We start from the raw sequence: 8,166 nt of genomic DNA, 5'->3' as shown, positions 1-8,166 counted from the left end.
TTCTTTCAAAGAAATGTCCATAAAAATTTATTTTCTCAAAAAGAGGATCTTTATTTTGATCTCAGAAGTTGGACAGATGACATGGAATATTCAACATACTTGCACATATGATTGGTAATAGCATACCTGTAAATCTTCCATCTAGTTCAACTTTTTTTTTTTTAAATTTTTAATTTAATCGAAAATGACAGAATACATAAATATTCTATTGAATAATTCTCTAATGTAATTTAAATAGATGCAATTTATTTAGTTTTATAATAATTTGCTTCAAATATTTAAGAATCGTTAGTTTATAATAGATCTATTAAGAGTATAAACCGTCGAGAGTTTTTGAACGAACAATAATATTTACAATCTAACATTTTTATTTTAGTTAGTTTATAGACTAAAAATGTTTACCAGTCAAATCGAAATTTAGCTCATGACGGAATGCAAAGTGTGCGCTGGAATAAGTTCTTGTTTACTGAATGAAAATCAAATGATAAATAAGGAAGCTAATTTTATACCATTTGTTTAGTGTGGAAATAATATATTGGAAGCACTGAAGATCAAAATCTACTGTTTTTCAATTTTCATCAATACACTGTCTAAGATAAACCGCTGTGATGGATGTACACGCAAATGGGCACAATAATGATCCTTTGGCGGTTCTAGACTTAGAAAAAAATAACTAAAAAATACTCGAGAACACCAGAGCTTCATCCCCAATGTCATATTTCCTTCGCATTTCACATTTCTTATTCTTATACTTTTTATTGAAATGGAAATTTTCTTTTGTCAAAAACATGATATGTTTGCAAAAAACCGCATCATTAAACATGATTTTGATGTATAAAAAAGGGTAAGAGGGTTTGAAAGTTGCTTCACCCCCAAAAGGCACATCTTTGACACTAAATCAATTTACATAACAGTTTTCAAAAAACATTTTTAGTCACCCTTTTTTCGGTTTTTAAAGCTTTTATCATACCACCAATATCTTCGTTCTGGGCTCATAGAACGGATCAAAAACATACTCCCACCCCTCCCCATTGACTTTCGATACAGTGCATAAGTCTATATTTTCGGAAAAAATATGAGTAAAAAGAAACATGAATATTACAATGGGTTTCTGTTCTAATCATGCATTGGAGTCTCCATGTTATTATCATATCTTATACATCATTATGGTTTTTAAATTGAATCGAGGTGCCTTAGTATCTATATTATGTTTCATTAATTTATTGTAAAAATGAAAGAATGAATTGTAATTATAAAAAAAATTGCTGTTTAGTGTTCTACGGTAATACCCATTTTGAGCATTCCCGATTCCATTTTGACTATGTTTCGGCGTGGCATCTCTATGTATGTACGTAGTGTATGAAAATTTTTTAATTGATTAAAATAAATAAAATGCACAATATGGAAGTCAGTTACTTATTATATAGGAATCAAAACCTTCTTATAAGTATAAGAACTACGCCAATTCACAGAAATATACTTTTTTTAAAGTCGGTTAAACATGTTTGAAATATGCAAAAATGAAGTTTAACTAAATGACGCCAACCTTCAATATTAAGATTATAAATAGTTTTGTTAGTAACGCATTGTAATAAACTCATTATAAGAACAAGAAAATTTGTGGAAACGTAGAGATTGGGGGACGAGGGTTGGCATTACTGCGAATTATAATTTCTTATAAGAATTTCCTTTAAGAAATTTTCTTGGCCTTAATATAGTTTACTTTATAACTGTGTGTCTCCTTTTTTGTCTTTCTGTAATCTATCTATATCTATCTAATCCCTTATATTGAGAGGAAGATTTTACTATATAATGAACAGACAACAAGGCTGTATTTTTATAGAATTATATTTTTATAAAACCATTAAAAATACGTATTAAATAATTTTTTATTTTAAATAAAACAAGATACAAATTCTCCTATCTTTTACTAGCGTGATATGTATGTATCAATGTATCTATTTAACGGAATCCTTAAACGGGATTTGCACCCACTTCAAAAACGTCCGGATCAAGGCCCGATGACAATACAATGATATCATAAGTTTGCCCGATTATCTTGATCAGAATCTTCAGGATTAACGAGTAACTAATAAATAGGTGATGGTGGAAGCGCAGATAATATTCTATAATATTATTAAATAATAGTTTTAAAATCTAAAAAACTCACTTTTGTAGCTATATGAACTAAAAGGTGAAAAATAAATAATAGTCTATAAGAAATACGATTTTGTAACAAACTGAACTAAAAAGTAGAAAATAAGTTAAATAAAAAAATAGAATAAAATTATTTTAGAAAAAAATCAATTTATCGTTAAAAACTGTGATGTGCTTTTAAGGGTATTTTATAATGACTTTACCTTACCAATATCCGCCAATAACATATTTTATTTTTTCTTAATCAATCGATTTTATTTTTTGAACTTATAGAAATATTTTCTACTTTTCAGCTAGTTATAAAAGCGTGTTTTTAGAAGTATTATTTATTTCTCTCATACATGCAATTTTAACAGGTATCATTCATTATCTACCAGGTTAGAAAAATTATATTCTTTTGTGAGAAATGTAGAAGTAGTACGATTTAAATGTCAGAACGATTTAGCCAATTCTCTTGTATTTTCTCCACCCGTAATGAAGTAGGTACTGCGCGAGTTAAACAATATTTTTTAAACCAAATTATGTGTGTTGAAATTATTTAAATACTTTATTTATTTATTTATGTGTTTCTTAATTTAACATTTAAATAGGTAAGGTACCTACTTAAAATTTCAAATGCATTTATTAATTTGTCTGCAATCTTATATAAAAAGTTGTCATTTGGAATTTAAATAATTATTTTGTGGTAGGTGTTATTTTCAGACATTTTTAAGTATGTATTGTTATAATAAGTTATTTAAATTATATATGCAAAAAAGTAACACACCAAACAAATTGTTTAAAAATGATTAACAAGATACAATCGGATAAAAAATTGATTATTTTTTATGCACATTCTTGAACTAAATTATTTTGCCGCTTATACGTAGCTATAAAAATTATTGTAAAGTACTTTAGAAGTTGACTCTGAAATGTCAGAAATAAACTATTTTTAAGAAAAATTGATGTAATTTATGTCTATATTTTTTATCAAGCGTTTTTTTAAATTTTTATCTAGCGTTTAATTCGGCCAAATTTTTCAAGGTTGAATAAGCAATTTGAGTGTTTGTTAGCAGAAAAAATTAGGAAATCATTTAGTTTGGAGCAACAACTATTAAGACAATCTTATTATCAGATGTTTTTAATTGAAATTAGATTTTTTTAGTGTTTTTGGTACATGCAATTTTTAAGTTGACATTACCTCGCTATTTCTTAACATGAACTCAATTCGTAAGCCAATTTCCAAGCCTTTAACGCAGTTTACGGTTGTAAAGGTGAATAGTCTTAGCAACCGCTTATTATTCAAGAAATTCTCAAAACAAAAAGTCTCTAACGAAACTCCATCTCGTTAACGGTTTATCAGATCCAAAAGTCTCCAAATTTTCCATTCACCGTTTCAGGTGTACATCAGTTTGGAAAACTTTGTTTATTGACTTCTGCCTTCTTTTATCATCATAGTCATCTGTTTATTATTGAAATTCAATAGTGAAGGTGAATATGACCCATTTCATTTACAAGCAATTAATAATACGATATGTCAAAATATACTGGAGAGATTTAATTTAGACTTGAAAATGTGGAAGTAGCTACTCTATAAATCAACTATCGATCTATTAATAAAAATAACCTTAATTATAAATAAAATCAAATTTCCCTTTTAATTTTCCAGGACAAGGATTATTACTTATCGTAATTTTTTTTAACAATATTTTTATACATATACATTAAACCATCATGACCCATGTCGTCTATGGATAATTAAAAATTATTATTGAAATTGTTACAAGTTCAATCATAAAGTTATTATAAGACTTGAATGCTTTAAGATATTAAATTGCAAGGATATATATTTTTTATTGTGCATACTGGTTGGTTATTGCATATTATAATGTCTGAGATACATTTATTGATTTCAAATAACATTTTACTGTTATTTAAATAAATTAGACAAGTATAAAGTTTTTGATTTAAACTATTATTAATTGTTTTATGTTTATTATAATTTATTAGCACAGACTGGTGTTGGCTCAAGTGGCTAAATCTATACAATCTGAAAGTATCTATTTTGGAATATTTTCATTCAGTTAAAAAAAATTGTTTCACCTTCTAGAAAGATTTAAAATATGTCAAAAATAGTATTTTCTTATTTTTAGTAATTTGATCGGTATTTACAAAATTGAATGATAGACTTTAAAGACTTTTAGCTTTTGAATGACGTCAGATTTCTGTGTGATCATTATTTCAGGAATTGTAGTAGTTTAAATTCAGTATCTATTTTGTCTATAAAATTAATATTTGATCAAAAAATCAACAAAAGATTTTTTTAAGCTTTTTTTTTCAGCACAATGTTTTTTCAGACCTATAGACACAAAATAGTAGAGCATTATGGTCTTTTTGAGTTTTTGCTTTGACAACATAAATAAGCTTTTGAATGAGTTGTGGTTGGCACAGAACGGAAAATCTGTCGGAAAATTTCAGAAAAAACCATATTATTTTAAGTGAATCTGATTTTTTTGAATTTCACTGCCCCTATATAATATTATTAAACTTAGCTTCTTGAAATGAAATAATTCAGTATAATAATAGAGAAATTTCATGTTTTTTACTTTATTTTTTTTCAAAAATTTGTTAATAATTACTAAGAAAAAATTAAAAGTTTTCAAAAAAAATTAATTTTTCATGTAATTTTACAATTAAAAATGGTTTTTCTAATCTATAAATTAAAAAGGCGGTGACGTCAACAAATCACTTTCGCCATCTCACGGAGAAATGATAAAATAACATGAATAATGATAAATGGTTTGTCTCTCAACTAGACTTCACTGTATTATAACACAATTTTCCATAGAAACAAGCCTCAAAAGATGTAAATACGTCACTGCCGTTTTTTTATTAAAAAATATAATCTTTTTTAAATAATAAATAAATAAATTTAATTATTAATTCAAAAAAAAATTACTTAAATACACTTTAGATCCATTATTATTTCATATGAATTGGAAAACCAACCATGGAAATTGATCATTTTTAGTCCATTAATTTTGTTTTGCGGATGGTAAACTGATTAAAACAATTGATGGACGTTAAAGTCTCTGATAAATCTAAGAAAATTGGATACATTTTATCGCAAATTTTTGTACTAATAAATAGAAACTTAAACATCTCGTCTCGTTTCTTCTCGTTAATTTTTTTCTTTAAATCTTAACTATAATCAACTAAGGTATATAGTATCTTACTCATATAGGAATAGAACTCTTAACGCATTCTTTATTACATGATTTCCCAAATTAATAGCTCAATCAAATTAATTTATTTGATTATAAATAATTCGTGTTTGTATTTTGAAAACTATACTTTGAAAGTGTAAAGTATCTTCTTTCAAATAATTAAATGTTTCCATAACGTTTGGCGCAGCAATTTATATATTTCAAAAAAATAAAAAACCAAAAACACATCATATAAGCTATTTTATATAATATGTGACAGGCATTACAATAATAAATTTATATTTTAAATTTTTTATCTTTTAATGCATAAATTATACTGATTTATTATAAAAGAGTTTAACCATGCTATTTCCGATGCCTTATTTAAAAAAAAATATTCCTTTTTTTTCTTTTTATTCTTCTGATTTATTTAATATGATAATTAAAATATATAATAATTAAGATGAGAATTCATAATAAGTATTATTTAATGCCATTGTGAATAATTACTTAAATAATATTATTATACCTCCATATGTATTATTACGCTCGAGATAATCGGGATAATCCTACTAAAATACGTGAAAAATTAAACTACTAAAATATTTGAGCAATTCAGAATTAATATACTGGAACTACTAATATAATAGAATTTTCCTATTCAATATTCGCCCATGAAAATTACTAACAACCTATGGAAAAACAATAATTCGGTATAATCGGTTTGTCTGATGTCATAACGGAATCTGAAAATATGGTACAAAATTGACATTTGCTATTTTAATGGTGGAGGTGCAAGGAAGATACATATTTGGTTAGCGTGTTTGCTTAGGCATACATGTGGAGTGTTCGAAATCTGATAAATAGAATATTTATAAACCATAATCAACACCAATCAACAAAATGTTGGCGACAATGTATCCCATCAACAAACCCACGCAACATTTCATACAAAAATTGTTGCATGTTGTTTGTATCTATTTCAGACAAAAAAACATCTATTTCAGAAAAAAAAACAACTATTATCGTTGTTGGCAACATATTTAAGACAAAAATGGGTTTTTTTGAAGTGAAAAATAGTTAATTTTAAATAAAAACTAGTGAAAACAATTGCCTGAGTTAATTGTTGAAATTCCATGTATAGACAGTGTTGATTACTCTGTCATATTACACATACATACATGTCACACATATGTAACTGATATTCCCATATAATATATACTATACAGTTTGCGTCAGATTTCCGCCCTCAAGGGTAAACAGTGCCCACAAGGGTAAACAAAAGTTTAAATTGAAAAAAAAAAATCCTTATAAAAAAATAACCAACTTTTGTTTGAAAGATTTTTTTGTAAACATCATTGTTTAGCCGTGAGGGTGCAAATTAGGCGTAAATTTTATAGTATGTATTAGATAGGAATATTAGTTATGTATGTGTGACATGTATGTATGTGTAATGTGAAAGAGTAATCAACACTGTCTATGCATGGTATTTCAACAACTAACTCAGTCAATTGTTTGTTTTCACTTGTTTTTTATTAGTAAGGCCTTTTTAATTAATTAGGGATTTTTAGCTTCAAATATACCCCAATTATTACTTTAAGCTGACAAACAGTTTTGACAATTATGTGCTAAAAATTACAATTCATCAAATTTTTCAGAAATTACAGCCTAAAGGTCTGTTTTATAAGGACTCTAAAGGTTAGAAAAACATTTGTGATCGAGTTTTTGACATCGTCCTGGATGCTTCAATAAAAGAAGCTAAATTTAACCAGTATCTTTATACGGGAGTAACGTGAGTGACATATTTATGAGTTTGGTTTTTATGAATGTAATAATTTTATGGTTAAGTAAAAGTAAAACCTAGTCAATGTATGGTCAACAAATTTTTTTCTTCTACTGACTTGTATGTATAGTCTTTCAAACAAGGTCTTTATCACAGCTAAGGTCGTTAGGATTACAATAAAAATTATATTGATTGGTAAAAAAAGGATAAAAACTCTCTTAATATTTTATTAGAGTTTAAAATGCGATCTAATTTTTTGCATTATTTTGATCATCACACGTGGGTATGCTACAAGGTCACACTTAACATGAAACTCTTCGTTTTTTGATAATAAATCTACTGAGGACATCCTAAATGATTATACTTATATTTTATTTAGATGGACAAAAAGATGTATTTTAACCTTGGGATTAATTAAGAAGTTTTTGTTTTTTTGCGTTGAATATGCGTATTTAAATTTGGAAGATTATAATAATCAAACATTAACTATATTATAAAATACGATTAATAAAATTGTTAGTTTCGCATTAATTTCGAAAATAGAACGTATGGGAAAGTTGTCTAGATAAACTCTCTTCCTTGTTCGGTACATACCATTTTCTCGTTTTTCTATAAGATTCTATGAAATTTCATTGTCTTTTTATTGTTACTGGTGGTAATGAAAGTAACAACAGTCAAAATCGGTTATAGCGACATTGAAGAGGTTTGTGAAGATGGCACCCCCATGACCGAATTTTACGTTCTTTGTGAGGAACAATAAGAAGGGTCCAACAATAATGGTCGTTATAATGGAGAGCCGTTATAAGCGATACTTATTTATTTGTTGGAACTATGCTCCTTATTGCACGATATTTGTTTGCTGGTTGGGAGTTAAAACCAAAAAAACTGCAACAGACAGCAAAAACCGACTTCCAGGTTACCTTGGAAACTAAAAATTTTTCAATCGATTCAGGTTGCCATCAATTTTGAGAAAATGCAAAAATCTTTTATAACTGTCAATTTGTATTTCTTGTCAAAATTTTATGTACGCGCATATTGGGT

This window comes from Chrysoperla carnea, chromosome 1, assembly GCF_905475395.1.
Source record: "Chrysoperla carnea chromosome 1, inChrCarn1.1, whole genome shotgun sequence".
Lineage (NCBI taxonomy): Eukaryota > Metazoa > Arthropoda > Insecta > Neuroptera > Chrysopidae > Chrysoperla > Chrysoperla carnea.
Note: the sequence above shows the minus strand (reverse complement) of the source record.